The following is a 17,335-nucleotide window of genomic DNA, read 5'->3' on the forward strand; positions in this document are numbered from 1 at the left end:
CTTCTCTTCTCTTCTTCCCCTCCCCCCTTTACTCTTATCCCCTCTCCTCTTCTCCCCCTCTCCACATCTCCTCTTCTTTCTCTCCCCTCCCCCTTTACTCTTCTCCTCCTCTCCACTTCTGTTCTCTCCCTCTTATCCCCTCTCCTCCCCTCCCCACTCACTTCTACTCCCCACTCACTTCTTCTCCCCCTCTCGTCTCCTCCCCCTCCTCTCCTCTTCTCCCAGTCTCTCATCTCCTCTCATCCCCCTCACCTCTCCTCACCCTTTCTTCTCATCTTCTCCCCAATGCTCCCCCTCTACTCTTCATCTCCTCTCCCTTTCCTCTTCTCCCAGTCTCTCTTCTCACCCTCTCCTCTTCTCCCCCTCCCCTCCCCTCCCCTCTCTCCTCTTCTGACCCATTATTCTACTCTTCTCACCACTATCCTTTTCTCCCCCTCAAATCTCATCCCCCTCTCTTCTCCTCTTCTCCCCCTCTCTTCTCCTCTCCTCCCCCTCTCCTCTTCTCCCCCTCTCTTCTCCTCTCCTCCCCCTCTCCTCTTCTCCCCCTCTCTTCTCCTCTCCTCTCCTCTCCATTTCATTCTGTACTCCAACATCTGCCTGGTATTCAAGATAACACACAACATTGCAGCACCACATTTGGATTTCATCAACCTCAGACTTAAATATCAGTGTTCCAAGAACCTCCACCAGGGGAACTGTAGAATCCTCAACAGGTCCACCACCTTCTCCCAAACTGCCTTCTCACACAAACCAATAAAGACATGGAATGGTCTCACCTCAACATGGATCTAGTCCAATCAGATGTGTCTCACCTCAACATGGATCTAGTCCAATCAGATGTGTCTCACCTCAACATGGATCTAGTCCAATCAGACGTGTCTCACCTCAACATGGATCTAGTCCAATCAGACGTGTCTCACCTCAACATGGATCTAGTCCAATCAGATGTGTCTCACCTCAACATGGATCTAGTCCAATCAGACGTGCCTCACCTCAACATGGATCTAGTCCAATCAGACGTGTCTCACCTCAACATGGATCTAGTCCAATCAGATGTGTCTCACCTTAACATGGATCTAGTCCAATCAGATGTGTCTCACCTCAACATGGATCTAGTCCAATCAGATGTGCCTCACCTCAACATGGGTCTAGTCCAATCAGACGTGTCTCACCTCAACATGGATCTAGTCTTTTCAATGACTCAGATAGGAGAGGTATGTGGCTCTATAGGGTCTACAGTCTACAGGGTCTACAGCCTACAGGGTCTACAGGGTCTACAGTCAATCATGGACTACAAAACAAAACCCCCCGTCGTGGACCAGGATGTCTTGCTCCCAGAAAAACTAAACAACTAAACTGAACTAACAACTAAACAACTAAACTGAACTAACAACTAAACAACTAAACTAACAACTAAACAACTAAACTAAACTAACAACTAAACAACTAAACTGAACTAACAACTAAACAACTAAACTGAACTAACAACTAAACAACTAAACTAACAACTGAATTAACAACTAAACTAAACTAACAACTAAACAACTAAACTAAACTAACAACTAAACTGAACTAACAACTAAACTAACAACTAAACAACTAAATAACTAAACAACTAAACTAACAACTAAACAACTAAACAAAACTAACAACTAAACAACTAAACTAAACTAACAACTAAACAACTAAACAACTAAACTAAACTAACAACTAAACAACTAAACAACTAAACAAACTAAAACTAACAACTAAACAACTAAACTAAACTAAACTAAACTAACAACTAAACAAATAAACTAACAACTAAACAACTAAACTGAACTAACAACTAAACAACTAAACTAAACTAACAACTAAACTAAACTAACAACTAAACTAACAACTAAACAACTAAACTAAAAACTAAACTAACAACTAAACAACTAAACTAAACTAACAACTAAACTAAACTAACAACTAAACTAACAACTAAACAACTAAACTAACTAAACTAAACTAAACTAACAACTAAACAACTAAACTAAACTAAACAACTAAACTAAACTAACAAAACTAAACTAAACAACTAAACAACTAAACTAACAACTAAAACTAAACTAACAACTAAACTAACAACTAAACTAAACTAACAACTAAACTAACAACTAAACAACTAAACTAACAACTAAACTAACAACTAAACAACTAAACTAAACTAACAACTAAACAACTAAACTAAACTAACAACTAAACTAACAACTAAACAACTAAACTAAACTAACAACTAAACAACTAAACTAACAACTAAACTAACAACTAAACTAACAACTAAACAACTAAACTAACAACTAAACTAACAACTAAACAACTAAACTAAACTAACAACTAAACTAACAACTAAACTAACAACTAAACAACTAAACTAAACTAACAACTAAACTAAACTAACAACTAAACAACTAAACAACTAAACTAACAACTAAACAACTAAACTAACAACTAAACTAACAACTAAACTAACAACTAAACTAACAACTAAACAACTAAACAACTAAACTAAAACTAACAACTAAACAAACTAAAACTAAACAACTAAACTAAACTAAACTAAACAACTAAACAACTAAACTAACAACTAAACAACTAAACAACTAAACTAAACTAACAACTAAACAACTAAACTAAACTAACAACTAAACTAACAACTAAACAACTAAACAACTAAACTAAACTAACAACTAAACTAACAACTAAACTAACAACTAAACAACTAAACAACTAAACTAACAACTAAACTAACAACTAAACTAACAACTAAACTAACAACTAAACAACTAAACAACTAAACTAACAACTAAACAACTAAACTAACAACTAAACTAAACTAACAACTAAACAACTAAACTAACAACTAAACTAACAACTAAACAACTAAACAACTAAACTAACAACTAAACAACTAAACAACTAAACTAACAACTAAACTAACAACTAAACAACTAAACTAACAACTAAACTAACAACTAAACAACTAAACTAACAACTAAACAACTAAACTAACAACTAAACAACTAAACAAACAACTAAACTAACAACTAAACTAACAACTAAACTAACAACTAAACTAACAACTAAATTAAACTAACAACTAAACTAACAACTAAACAACTAAACAACTAAACTAACAACTAAACAACTAAACTAACAACTAAACTAACAACTAAACAACTAAACTAACAACTAAACTAACAACTAAACTAAACTAACAACTAAACAACTAAACTAACAACTAAACAACTAAACAACTAAACTAACAACTAAACTAACAACTAAACTAACTAAACTAACAACTAAACTAAACTAACAACTAAACTAACAACTAAACTAAACTAACAACTAAACTAACAACTAAACTAACAACTAAAACTACTAAACTAACAACTAAACTAACAACTAAACTAACAACTAAACTAAACTAACAACTAAACAACTAAACAACTAAACTAACAACTAAACAACTAAACTAACAACTAAACTAACAACTAAACAAACAACTAAACTAACAACTAAACTAACAACTAAACAACTAAACTAACAACTAAACAACTAAACTAAACTAACAACTAAACAAATAAACAATGTGGAGGCTATATACAGGGGTACCGGTACAGAGTCAATGTGGAGGCTATATACAGGGGTACTGGTACAGAGTCAATGTGGAGGCTATATACAGGGGTACAGGTACAGAGTCAATGTGGAGGCTATATACAGGGGTACCAGTACAGAGTCAATGAGTCAATGTACAGGGGTACTGGTACAGAGTCAATGTGGAGGCTATATACAGGGGTACTGGTACAGAGTCAATGTGGAGGCTATATACAGGGGGTACCAGTACAGAGTCAATGTGGAGGCTATATACAGGAGGTACTGGTACAGAGTCAATGTGGAGGCTATATACAGGGGGTACTGGTACAGAGTCCATGTGGAGGCTATATACAGGGGGTACTGGTACAGAGTCAATGTGGAGGCTATATACAGGGGGTACCGGTACAGAGTCAATGTGGAGGCTATATACAGGGGGTACCGGTACAGAGTCAATGTGGAGGCTATATACAGGGGGTACCGGTACAGAGTCAATGTGGAGGCTATATACAGGGGGTACCGGTACAGAGTCAATGTGGAGGCTATATACAGGGGGTACCGGTACAGAGTCAATGTGGAGGCTATATACAGGGGGTACCGGTACAGAGTCAATGTGGAGGCTATATACAGGGGGTACCGGTACAGAGTCAATGTGGAGGCTATATACAGGGGTACTGGTACAGAGTCAATGTGGAGGCTATATACAGGGGTACTGGTACAGAGTCAATGTGGAGGCTATATACAGGGGTTACCGGTACAGAGTCAATGTGGAGGCTATATACAGGGGGTACTGGTACAGAGTCAATGTGGAGGCTATATACAGGGGTTACCGGTACAGAGTCAATGTGGAGGCTATATACAGGGGTACAGAGTCAATGTGGAGGCTATATACAGGGGTACTGGTACAGAGTCAATGTGGAGGCTATATACAGGGGGTACTGGTACAGAGTCAATGTGGAGGCTATATACAGGGGGTACCGGTACAGAGTCAATGTGGAGGCTATATACAGGGGGTACCGGTACAATGTGGAGGCTATATACAGGGGTACTGGTACAGAGTCAATGTGGAGGCTATATACAGGGGGTACCGGTACAATGTGGAGGCTATATACAGGGGTACTGGTACAGAGTCAATGTGGAGGCTATATACAGGGGGTACTGGTACAGAGTCAATGTGGAGGCTATATACAGGGGGTACCGGTACAGAGTCAATGTGGAGGCTATATACAGGGGGTACCGGTACAATGTGGAGGCTATATACAGGGGTACTGGTACAGAGTCAATGTGGAGGCTATATACAGGGGTACTGGTACAGAGTCAATGTGGAGGCTATATACAGGGGTACTGGTACAGAGTATCGGTATACTAGACTGGTGGGGGTCAGGGAGAGAGTTGAGTTATGTACTAGACTGGTGGGGGTCAGGGAGAGAGTTGAGTTATGTACTAGACAGGTGGGGGTCAGGGAGAGAGTTGAGTTATGTACTAGACAGGTGGGGGTACTAGACAGGTGGGGGTCAGGGAGAGGGTTGAGTTCTGTACTAGACAGGTGGGGGTACTAGACAGGTGGGGGTCAGGGAGAGGGTTGAGTTCTGTACTAGACAGGTGGGGTCAGGGAGAGGGTTGAGTTCTGTACTAGACAGGTGGGGGTACTAGACAGGTAGACAGGTAGAAAACACATGTTGACTCCCCCTGTAGAGAAACATCAACGCCATCCTCCTCTTTCATGCATCTTACATGTCTATGACTCTGTCATACAGGACACCAATGCTATGGGTGACAATATAATCAACCTACACAGTATCTAGAACTACACAATTATTATATATTTACTGACTAGAAATATAATAAACCACACAGTATCTAGAACTACACAATTATTCAATATTTACTGACTAGAAATATAATAAACCTACACAGTATCTAGAACTACACAATTATTAAATATTTACTGACTAGAAATATAATAAACCTACACAGTATCTAGAACTACACAATTATTAAATATTTACTGACTAGAAATATAATAAACCACACATTATCTAGAACTACTGTCTGACCATAGTATTCTTTGTTTTCCTTGTTATTTTCGTTAGGTCAGGGTGTGACATGGGTGATGTATGTGTTTTTGGTCTTGTCTAGGGGTTTTGTATGTGTATGGGGCTCCCACCTTTCTAGGTATATTGTATGTCAATGGTTTCCTAGATTGGTTCTCAATTAGAGGCAGCTGTCTATCGTTGTCTCTGATTGGGAACCATATTTAGGCAGCCATATTCTGTGGGTACTTTGTGGGTGATTGTTTCCGTGTCTGTGTCTGTTTCGCCACACGGTACTGTTTCGGTTTGGTATTTGTACGTCCTCGTTTATTGTTTTGTATTTCATTAGTGTTCAGTGTTTGTCTTATTAAAATCATCATGAACACGTACCACGCCGCATCTTGGTCCGATCCTTCCTCCTCTTCAGACGAAGAGGAGGAAATCAGCCGTGACAACTACACAACTATAAAATGTCAAAGTGAATTAAATGCTGTTTGGCCCTAAACAGACAGGACACGGTGGCAGACTATCTGACCACTGTGACTGATAGAAAACAGACAGGACACGGTGGCAGACTATCTGACCACTGTGACTGATAGAAAACAGACAGGACACGGTGGCAGACTATCTGACCACTGTGACTGATAGAAAACAGACAGGACACGGTGGCAGACTATCTGACCACTGTGACTGATAGAAAACAGACAGGACACGGTGGCAGACTATCTGACCACTGTGACTGATAGAAAACAGACAGGACACGGTGGCAGACTATCTGACCACTGTGACTGATAGAAAACAGACAGGACACGGTGGCAGACTATCTGACCACTGTGACTGATAGAAAACAGACAGGACACGGTGGCAGACTATCTGACCACTGTGACTGATAGAAAACAGACAGGACACGGTGGCAGACTATCTGACCACTGTGACTGATAGAAAACAGACAGGACACGGTGGCAGACTATCTGACCACTGTGACTGATAGAAAACAGACAGGACACGGTGGCAGACTATCTGACCACTGTGACTGATAGAAAACAGACAGGACACGGTGGCAGACTATCTGACCACTGTGACTGATAGAAAACAGACAGGACACGGTGGCAGACTATCTGACCACTGTGACTGATAGAAAACAGACAGGACACGGTGGCAGACTATCTGACCACTGTGACTGATAGAAAACAGACAGGACACGGTGGCAGACTATCTGACCACTGTGACTGATAGAAAACAGACAGGACACGGTGGCAGACTATCTGACCACTGTGACTGATAGAAAACAGACAGGACACGGTGGCAGACTATCTGACCACTGTGACTGATAGAAAACAGACAGGACACGGTGGCAGACTATCTGACCACTGTGACTGATAGAAAACAGACAGGACACGGTGGCAGACTATCTGACCACTGTGACTGATAGAAAACAGACAGGACATGGTGGCAGACTATCTGACCACTGTGACTGATAGAAAACAGAGAAACAAATGGACAATGTAGAGACAATGTGAGCATAGCCTTGCTATTGAGAGAGGTCACCATAGGCAGAGAGAAGACAGCCTATATGCCCACTACTCACAAAATGAGGTGGAAACTGAGATGCACTTCCTAACCTCCTGCCAAATGTACGTCGATATAGGAGACATATATTTCTCTCATATTACAAGGCACCCAAAATAATTTGAAAATATAATATTGACAAGCTCCTGTATCTGTTGGGTAAAATACCACAGTGTGTAATCATGTCAGCAGAATGTGTGACCTGTTGTGATGAGAACAGGGTAACCAGTGGAGAACAAACACCACAGTAAATAAAACCTAGGACGAGATTTATCACTTTAGTTCATTTCCCTTGACATTTGTACTTCTACTTTTTGTACACACAGCTCACACTCTCCTACACACACCAGCTGGCTGAGAGGACCTTAGTGGAGCAGGCTGGCTGAGAGGGCCCTAGTGGAGCTGGCTGGCTGAGAGGGCCCTAGTGGAGCAGGCTGGCTGAGAGGGCCCTAGTGGAGCCGGCTGGCTGAGAGGGCCCTATTGGAGCAGGCTGGCTGAGAGGGCCCTAGTGGAACAGGCTGGCTGAGAGGGCCCTAGTGGAACAGGCTGGCTGAGAGGGCCCTAGTGGAGGAGGCTGGCTGAGAGGGCCCTAGTGGAGCAGGCTGGCTGAGAGGGCCCTAGTGGAGCCGGCTGGCTGAGATGGCCCTAGTGGAGCAGGCTGGCTGAGAGGGCCCTAGTGGAGCAGGCTGGCTCAGAGGGCCCTAGTGGAACAGGCTGGCTGAGAGGGCCCTAGTGGAGCAGGCTGGCTGAGAGGGCCCTAGTGGAGCAGGCTGGCTGAGAGGGCCCTAGTGGAACAGGCTGGCTGAGAGGGTCTTAGTGGAGCAGGCTGGCTGAGAGGGCCCTAGTGGAGCCAGGCTGGCTCAGAGGGCCCTAGAGGAGCAGGCTGGCTGAGAGGGCCCTAGTGGAGCCGGCTGACTGAAGAGGGCCCTAGTGGAGCCGGCTGGCTGAGAGGGCCCTAGTGGAGCAGGCTGGCTGAGAGGGCCCTAGTGGAACAGGCTGGCTGAGAGGGCCCTAGTGGAACAGGCTGGCTGAGAGGGCCCTAGTGGAACAGGCTGGCTGAGAGGGCCCTAGTGGAGCCAGGCTGGCTGAGAGGGCCCTAGTGGAGCCGGCTGGCTGAGAGGGCCCTAGTGGAGCAGGCTGGCTGAGAGGGCCCTAGTGGAGCAGGCTGGCTGAGAGGGCCCTAGTGGAGCCGGCTGGCTGAGAGGGCCCTAGTGGAGCCCTTCCCTTACTCTTTCTCTCTTCTCTACAAATCTCTCTTCCCTCCCCTCTCTCTTCCCTCCCCTTCTCTCTCTTTCTCTCTCCTCGACAATTCTCTCTCTCCCCTCCCCTTCTCTCTCCCCCCTTCTCTCTGTTTCTCTCTCCTCCACAATTCTCTCTCTCCCCTCTCCTTTTCTCTCCCTTACCCTCCTCCCTCCTCTACCTCCTCTCTCCCTTATCCTCCTCTGTCCCCTCCCGTCCTCTGCTCTCCCCACCCTTCCTCTCTCCTCCCTCTCATTATGCTCATCTCTCTCTCTCTCTCTCTCTCTCTCTCTCTCTTTATCTTGACATATAGTGTTGGACCTGTTGATCTTGACTCAGCTCATAGACCTCTATCATCTACACCCCTCCCTTCTCCTACTCTAACATAACACCAATCTAATATATAATACATCATATATACTCTCATTCATTTACATAGAGACAGATACAATCAATCATTGACACACTGAATATACAACAGTCAGATGCAGGACACCATCACAACTTAACTGACATTAGTGCCTGTCCCCAGATGGACAGTTAGACTACAGTAAAGTACATTTACAGGTGATCACATCATTGTCCTGCTTTGAGACACATTTTTACTGTCTGCTTCCAGTTGTATGTTATTTTACTAACCCTGCAAATTATAATATATCTTACAATATCAAAACATATCTCAGTAACTGTCACAAGTGTATATCAGTGTAGCAAAATCCTACCTGTGCTCCACAACAGGGTCATCAGTACCACTGCAGGTATCATGTCTGTCTCTAACTGGGGCTCCACAGTCTGCTGTCATAAAGAGTGGACTGAAGAGTGTAAAATACTGCTAGGCTATATGACTTCTCTCTCATTACGTCCTAACGTCAATGATGTGAGATTAACTTCTTAGCAACTTATCTTGGATCAGTGGTTGAACACACGACAGCAAACTGACATGTTAAAAAAAACACCACAGGAAACTGCTGACAGAGCAGCAACATTTCACATAGTGTCCTATAATATCACCTCTAACTTTCTACTGCTTGAGTTCACCTCTTATAGAATATTGGCTTAATGTTCCAGCACCTAAATATAAACAGTACCAGCACCCAAAATGAGTACTGATGAGGTCTCATGTTAGAGCAGGAGAAGGGGGGATGTGGTGTAGAAGCTAGAGGTCTGTTACCCAAGTCAACTCAACAGGCCTGATGCTATATGTCAGGGTCAGGCTGGGCCAAGAGAGGAACAGGTTACTGGTTATGATGACATCACTGGTGAGAAGTCAGTGATAAAAATATATTCATTTGATTTAAATGTTTGTCTCTCTCTCCCTCCTCCCCTGTCTTCTTCTACCAACCCAGTCTGTTAGTAAGAACTATATCTCTCCTATCTCTCTCTCTCCCTCCTCCCCTGTCTCCTCCTCAGGCTGTCAGTGAGTAAGAACTATCTCTCTCTCCTATCTCTCTCTCTCTCCCTCCTCCCCTGTCTCCTCCTCAGTCTGTCAGTGAGTAAGAACTATCTCTCTCTCCTATCTCTCTCTCTCCCTCCTCCCCTGTCTCCTCCTCAGGCTGTCAGTGAGTAGAACTATCTCTCTCTCCTATCTCTCTCTCCCTCCTCCCCTGTCTCCTCCTCAGTCTGTCAATGAGTAAGAACTATCTCTCTCCTATCACTCTCTCTCTCCCTCCTCCCCTGTCTCCTCCTCAGTCTGTCAGTGAGTAAGAACTCTCTCTCTCTCCCTCCTCCCCTGTCTCCTCCTCAGTCTGTCAGTGAGTAAGAACTGTCTCTCTCTCCTATCTCTCTCTCCTTCCTCCCCCGTCTCCTCCTCAGTCTGTCAGTGAGTAAGAACTATCTCTCTCTCTCTCTCCCTCCTCCCCTGTCTCCTCCTCAGTCTGTCAGTGTGTAAGAACTATCTCTCTCCTATCTCTCTCCTTCCTCCCCTGTCTCCTCCTCAGTCTGTCAGTGAGTAAGAACTATCTGTCTCTCCTATCTCTCTCTCTCTCTCTCTCTCCTCCCCTGTCTCCTCCTCAGTCTGTCAGTGAGTAAGAACTATCTCTCTCTCCCTCCTCCCCTGTCTCCTCCTCAGGCTGTCAGTGAGTAAGTTATCTCTCTCTTATCTCTCTCTCTCTCTCCCTCCTCCCCTGTCTCCTCCTCAGTCTGTCAGTGAGTAAGAACTATCTCTCTCTCCTATCTCTCTCTCCCTCCTCCCCTGTCTCCTCCTCAGTCTGTCAGTGAGTAAGAACTATCTCTCTCTCCTATCTCTCTCTCTCCCTCCTCCCCTGTCTCCTCCTCAGTCTGTCAGTGAGTAAGAACTATCTCTCTCTCCCTCCTCCCCTGTCTCCTCCTCAGTCTGTCAATGAGTAAGAACTATCTCTCTCCTATCTCTCTCTCCCTCCTCCCCTGTCTCCTCCTCAGTCTGTCAGTGAGTAAGAACTATCTCTCTCCTATCTCTCTCTCTCCCTCCTCCCCTGTCTCCTCCTCAGTCTGTCAGTGAGTAAGAACTATCTCTCTCCTATCTCTCTCTCTCTCCCTCCTCCCCTGTCTCCTCCTCAGTCTGTCAGTGAGTAATAACTATCTCTCTCTCCTATCTCTCTCTCTCCCTCCTCCCCTGTCTCCTCCTCAGTCTGTCAGTGAGTAAGAACTATCTCTCTCCTATCTCTCTCTCTCTCCCTCCTCCCCTGTCTCCTCCTCAGTCTGTCAGTGAGTAAGATCTCTCTCTCCCTCTTCCCCTGTCTCCTCCTCAGTTTGTCAGTGAGTAATTACTATCTCTCTCCCCAGCCTTGTGGTTGATTAAAGACCCCCCCCCATCCACAAAAGGGGACATATCTGCGTATGTTGTGGTCTTGTGAATTCTGACTGAATTCTGGTAAAGCGGATGCTCTTTTATCTCAGCATGTCTACAGATTCTCTTTTCTCCCTGTATTTGTTGGCTTGGAAATGTTGATACCGGAGACAGTTATCAGAAGAAACTGTGTAACTAAGCATTTATAGAGGCTGAGAAATGCATTCTAATGAATTGGAGGGTTGGTTATCCTCCAACAATGTCACAATGGACGGCAGAAATGTCTCGTTATGTATCACTAGATTTGATTTACTGGTCAACGTTCATGAGGTCAGGATGCCTTATATGGAAAACTGTAGGACAAAAGGATTCTGTATAAAAAACATGACCACTTCCTGTTTTCAACAGCTGTTGGGTTGTTCAGTCCTGCCCTGGGGGTCTGCTGTCCTGTGTGTTGTGACTCTGGCCTTGACCTAACACACCTGAAACCAATAGTGAATGTTTCACTAAGATCCTAAAGCTGAGTGGGATGTGTTGGGTTGGGGTGGTGGAGGACGGGCGACCCAGATACACCTTACAGTATGTACAAAAGTATGTGGACGCCCCTTCAAATTAGTGGATTTGGCTATTTCAGCCACACCCCTTCCTGACCTGTGAATAAAATCGAGCACACTGCCATGCAATCTCCATAGACAAACAATGGCAGTAGAATGGCCTTACTGAAGAACTCAGTGACAATCAACACGTCACCATCATAGTATGCTACCTTTCCAACAAGTCTGTTGGTCTAATTTCTACCCTGCTTTAGCTGCCCCGGTCAACTGTAAGTGCTGTTATTGTGACGTGGAAACGTCTAGGAGCAGCAGTGGCTTAGCCTCGAAGTGGTAGCTCACACAAGCTCACAGAACGGGACCGCGAGTGCTGAAGTTCGTCGCGTGTAAAAATCATCTGTCCTCGGTTGCAACACTCACTTCCGAATTCCAAACTTCCTCTGGAAGAAACTTCAGCACAAGAACTGTTCGTCTGGAGCTTCATGAAATGGGTTTCTACAGCAGAGCAGCAGCACACAAGCCTAAGATCACCATGTGCAATGCCAAGCGTCTGCTGGAGTGGAAACACTTTCTCTGGAGTGTTGAATTACGTTTCACCATCTGGCAGTCCGTACCACAAACCTGGGTTTGGCAGATGCCAGGAGAACACTACCTGCCCCAAAGCATAGTGCCAACTGTAAAGTTTGGTGGAGGAGGAATAATGGTCTGGGGTTGTTTTTAATGGATCATGTTAGGCCCCTTAGTTTCATTGAAGGGAAATCTAATCTCTACAGCATACAATGACATTCTAGACTATTCTGTGTTTCTAACTTTGTGGCAACAGTTTGGGGATGGCCCTTTCCTGTTTCAGCATGACAATGCCCCTGTACACAAAGCGAGGTCCATACAGAAATAGTTTGTTGAGTTCGATGTGGAAGAACTTTACTGGCCTTCACAGAGCCCTGACCTAAACCCCATTGAATACCTTTAGGGATGAATTGAAACGTTGACTGAGCCAGGCCTAATCGCCCAACCTCACTAATGCTGTTGTGGCTGAATGGAAGCAAGTCCCTGCAGCAATGTTCCATCATCTAGTGGAAAGTCTTCACAGAACAGTGGAGGCTGTTATAGCAGCAAAGGGGGGGACCAACTCCATATTAATGCCCATGATTTTGGAATGAGATGTTAGATGAGCAGGTGTCCACATACTTTTGGTCATGTAGTGTACATTCCCCTTCCATGCAAATGTGTAACTCTTTGCAGATGAGATTAAATCTAATTTTAAAAAATATATATATATAATTTTTTTAATCATTAATTTCAGAGGTCAGGGGTCAGGGGCTGAGCCGGACCAAGAGTGGAAAAGGTTGCTGGTTATGATGACATCACTGGTGAGAACACAGATATTCAGTTGGCTGCATGTTAGACTGTCAGCCCTATCTCTGTTGACATCTCACTTTCTCTCCACGCCTTCTCTCTCTCTCTCTGTTCCTCTCTCTCTCTTCCTGACAGATAGCATCAGACCTGTTGCCTTGGTAACAGACCTCTATCATCTACACCCCCCTTCTCCTACTCTAACATCAGACCAATATAATATATAATATGTCAAGTATAAGTAGTTCCATAAAACACTACTTGTTATTGGGTTTTAGAATGGTTTGTATGGACACATGAATTTCTCCATGTGGGATAATAAAGTTGACTAATATTGAACTGCTATAATCACTGTAGATTTATACTCTACCTACCTGGTGGACTGACGCTTTGAGCCTGGAGATCTGAGGAGAAAGAGAGAGAGAGAAAGAGAGATAGATAGAGAGAAAGGGAGGAGTCAGAGGAAGAGAGAGGCAGAGGTTAAATCAACATAACATGACCTTTCATGATATGATGGGGATGACAGTGGTATGGTGCAACAACAACCATGTGTAAACACATTCGCTATCTCTCCTCCACCCTCCTCTCTCCTCCATCCTCCTCTCTCCCCTACCCTCTTCTCTCCTCCGCAAATCTCTCTATCCCCACCCCTCCCATCGTCTCTACTCTACCCTTCTCTCTCCTACCCTCCACTTTCCCCTTCCCTCTGTTCTCCCCCCTCCCCTTCTCTCTACCCTACCCTCTCTTCCCTACCCTCCTCTCTCACCTATCTTGCTCTATTCCCTCCTTTCCCATCGCCCCTCCTTTCTCTCTCCCCTCCCTTTCTCTCTCCCTACCCTCTCTCTCTCTCCCCTCCCTTTCTCTCTCCCCAACCCTCCTCTCTCCATACCCTCTCTCTCTCCTCCTCCTCAAATCTCTCTCCCCACCCCTCATCTCTTCTCATCTCTCTCTCTCTCTAGTTCTCTCTCTCTTCGTGACGTATAGTGTTGAACCTGTTGATCTTGACTCAGCTCATAGACCTCTATCATCTCCACCCCTCCCTTCTCCTACTCTAACATAACACCAACCTAATATATAATACATCATATATACTCTCATTCATTTACATAGAGACAGATACAATCAATCATTGACACACTGAATATACAACAGTCAGATGCATGACACCATCACAACTTAACTGACATTAGTGCCTGTCCCCAGATGGACAGTTAGACTACAGTAAAGTACATTTACAGGTGATCACATCATTGTCCTGCTTTGAGACACATTTTTACTGTCTGCTTCCAGTTGTATGTTATTTTACTAACCCTGAAAATTATAATATATCTTACAATATCAAATCATATCTCAGTAACTGTCACAAGTGTATAGCAGTATAAGAGCATCCTACCTGTGCTCCACAACAGGGTCATCAGTACCACTGCAGGAATCATGTCTGTCTCTAACTGGGGCTCCACTGACATACACAAGTCACTGTCATGCAGAGAGGACTGAAGACTGGAACGTGCTGCTCGGCTATATGACTTCTATGTCATTAGTTCATTACGTCTTTGATGTGAGATAAACTTCTTAGCAACTTATCTTGGATCAGTGGTTGAACACACGACAGCAAACTGATATGTTAAAAAAAACACCACAGGAAACTGCTGACAGAGCAGCAACATTTCACATAGTGTCCTATAATATCACCTCTAACTTTCTACTGCTTGAGTTCACCTCTTATAGAATATTGGCTTAATGTTCCAGCACCTAAATATAAACAGTACCAGCACCCAAAATGAGTACTGATGAGGTCTCATGTCAGAGCAGGAGAAGGGGGGATGTGGTGTAGAAGCTAGAGGTCTGTTACCCAAGTCAACTCAACAGGCCTGATGCTATATGTCAGGGTCAGGCTGGGCCAAGAGAGGAACAGGTTACTGGTTATGATGACATCACTGGTGAGAAGTCAGTGACAAAAAAGATGAAGGGGAGAGGAGAGGAGAGGAGAAGGAGAGGGGATAAGAGGAGAGGAGAGGAGAGGAGAGGGGGGAAGGGGAGAGGAGAGGAGAGGAAAGGAGAGGGGGAGAGAAGGGGAGAGGGGGAAGAAGAGGAGAGGGAGAGGGGAGAAGAGGAGAGGGAGAGGGGAGAAGAGGAGAGAAGAGGAGAGGGAGGGGGGGGAGAAGAGGAGAGGGAGAGGGGAGAAGAGGAGAGGGGGAGAATAGGAGAGGGAGAGGGAGAAGAGGAGAGAAGGGAGAGGGAGAGGGGGAGAAGAGGAGAGGAGGAGGAGAGGGAGAAGGGGAGAGGAGGTACTGTTTGTCACACCGTTCCACTCAGAGGACTCTACTGTTATCAAGTGGGCATTTCAGTGAAGTGAACAAGTGCACACTTCAGGAGAAAGGAGTGATAATTGGGACCATTTTTCTTTCTGGTCTACAGTCCTGCGTCTGTGACACCAGATTACCACCTAGTGGCCATAAAAGGAACTGTCCTGTCAGTGTGTTTTTACTGCTGGCTCAAAACAACACTGTGACACCAGATTACCACCTAGTGGCCGTAAGAGGAACTGTTCTGTCAGTGTGTTTTTACTACTGGCTCAAAACAACACATGACCTGCAAACAGGATATGATTCATGTGTGAGTACTAAAAGCATATGAATATAGTATATTATAGTATATTTATTATATATGTGGGTCTGATAAGTAAACACTTAATGTTTGCTGTTTTATTACATTTAAGACATTACATTTAAGTCATTTAGCAGACGCTCTTATCCAGAGCGACTTACAAATTGGTGCGTTCACCTTATGACATCCAGTGGAACTGCCACTTTACAATAGTGCATCTAAATCTTTTAAGGGGGGGGGTGAGAAGGATTACTTTATCCTATCCTAGGTATTCCTTAAAGAGGTGGGGTTTCAGGTGTCTCCGGAAGGTGGTGATTGACTCCGCTGTCCTGGCGTCGTGAGGGAGTTTGTTCCACCATTGGGGGGCCAGAGCAGCGAACAGTTTTGACTGGGCTGAGCGGGAACTGTACTTCCTCAGTGGTAGGGAGGCGAGCAGGCCAGAGGTGGATGAACGCAGTGCCCTTGTTTGGGTGTAGGGCCTGATCAGAGCCTGGAGGTACTGAGGTGCCGTTCCCCTCACAGCTCCGTAGGCAAGCACCATGGTCTTGTAGCGGATGCAAGCTTCAACAGGAAGCCAGTGGAGAGAGCGGAGGAGCGGGGTGACGTGAGAGAACATGGGAAGGTTGAACACCAGACGGGCTGCGGCGTTCTGGATCAGCTGTAGGGGTTTAATGGCACAGACAGGGAGCCCAGCCAGCAGCGAGTTGCAGTAATCCAGACGGGAGATGACAAGTGCCTGGATTAGGACCTGCGCCGCTTCCTGTGTGAGGCAGGGTCGTACTCTGTGGATGTTGTAGAGCATGAACCTACAGGAACGGGCCACCGCCTTGATGTTATTTGAGAACGACAGGGTGTTGTCCAGGATCACGCCAAGGTTCTTAGCGCTCTGGGAGGAGGACACAATGGAGTTGTCAACCGTGATGGCGAGATCATGGAACGGGCAGTCCTTCCCCGGGAGGAAGAGCAGCTCCGTCTTGCCGAGGTTCAGCTTGAGGTGATGATCCGTCATCCACACTGATATGTCTGCCAGACATGCAGAGATGCGATTCGCCACCTGGTCGTCAGAAGGGGGAAAGGAGAAGATTAATTGTGTGTCGTCTGCATAGCAATGATAGGAGAGACCATGTGAGGTTATGACAGAGCCAAGTGACTTGGTGTATAGCGAGAATAGGAGAGGGCCTAGAACAGAGCCCTGGGGGACACCAGTGGTGAGAGCACGTGGTGAGGAGACAGATTCTCGCCACGCCAGCTGGTAGGAGCGACCTGTCAGGTAGGACGCAATCCAAGCGTGGGCTGCGCCGGAGATGCCCAACTCGGAGAGGGTGGAGAGGAGTATCTGATGGTTCACAGTATCGAAGGCAGCCGATAGGTCTAGAAGGATGAGAGCAGAGGAGAGAGAGTTAGCTTTAGCAGTGCGGAGCGCCTCCGTGATACAGAGAAGAGCAGTCTCAGTTGAATGACTAGTCTTGAAACCTGACTGATTTGGATCAAGAAGGTCATTCTGAGAGAGATAGCGGGAGAGCTGGCCAAGGACGGCACGTTCAAGAGTTTTGGAGAGAAAAGAAAGAAGGGATACTGGTCTGTAGTTGTTGACATCG

At 45.1% G+C, this 17,335-nt stretch overlaps 1 protein-coding gene across 1 annotated transcript in view; it reads right to left on the minus strand.

Moving 5' to 3' along the window:
* Nucleotides 1-17,335, minus strand: part of LOC135561679 (CD5 antigen-like) — a 126,070-nt gene that overhangs the window by 51,609 nt on the left and 57,126 nt on the right. Inside the window, exon 2 of the mRNA XM_065003412.1 lies at nt 13,505-13,534. The gene's annotated coding sequence lies outside the window, so the exon portion shown is untranslated. The remainder of the gene's footprint in view (nt 1-13,504; nt 13,535-17,335) is intronic.

This window comes from Oncorhynchus nerka, linkage group LG18 (genome assembly GCF_034236695.1).
Source record: "Oncorhynchus nerka isolate Pitt River linkage group LG18, Oner_Uvic_2.0, whole genome shotgun sequence".
NCBI classification, from domain to species: domain Eukaryota; kingdom Metazoa; phylum Chordata; class Actinopteri; order Salmoniformes; family Salmonidae; genus Oncorhynchus; species Oncorhynchus nerka.